Source organism: Egretta garzetta, unplaced genomic scaffold (genome assembly GCF_000687185.1).
Source record: "Egretta garzetta isolate BGI_Z169 unplaced genomic scaffold, ASM68718v1 scaffold161, whole genome shotgun sequence".
Classification (NCBI taxonomy): domain Eukaryota; kingdom Metazoa; phylum Chordata; class Aves; order Pelecaniformes; family Ardeidae; genus Egretta; species Egretta garzetta.
Window position 1 is genome coordinate 1532620 of NW_009258754.1, and position 278 is coordinate 1532897.

At 48.2% G+C, this 278-nt stretch overlaps 1 protein-coding gene across 1 annotated transcript in view; it reads left to right on the forward strand.

Moving 5' to 3' along the window:
* The window catches only part of PAX3 (paired box 3), a 93926-nt gene that overhangs the window by 14455 nt on the left and 79193 nt on the right, over nucleotides 1–278 (forward strand). The window lies entirely within an intron of this gene.

Below are 278 nucleotides of genomic sequence, written 5' to 3' on the forward strand. Positions count from 1 at the left end.
CGGGATCGGGCCCTCGCTTCTTTCGTTGCAGATCACAAAAAATTTACCTGTAGTTCTGTCTGTCTGCCTGCCTACTGCTTCTTCGCCTGCTCTGTTTATTTTTCTGTCCGCTCCAAAGCTGCGTGTAGTTATAGCTGCACTGCTAGAAGTTTGCGCTCGGAGTAACGCAGGCAAATATGTCTCAGGAATAGCCGCCTCCTCCTCCTGTAGCTTTTCGTTCCCACAAAAGCCAAGGAAAGGCTTGAGTTGCTGTTGAAAGTTGCTGCTAGATTTTTCTT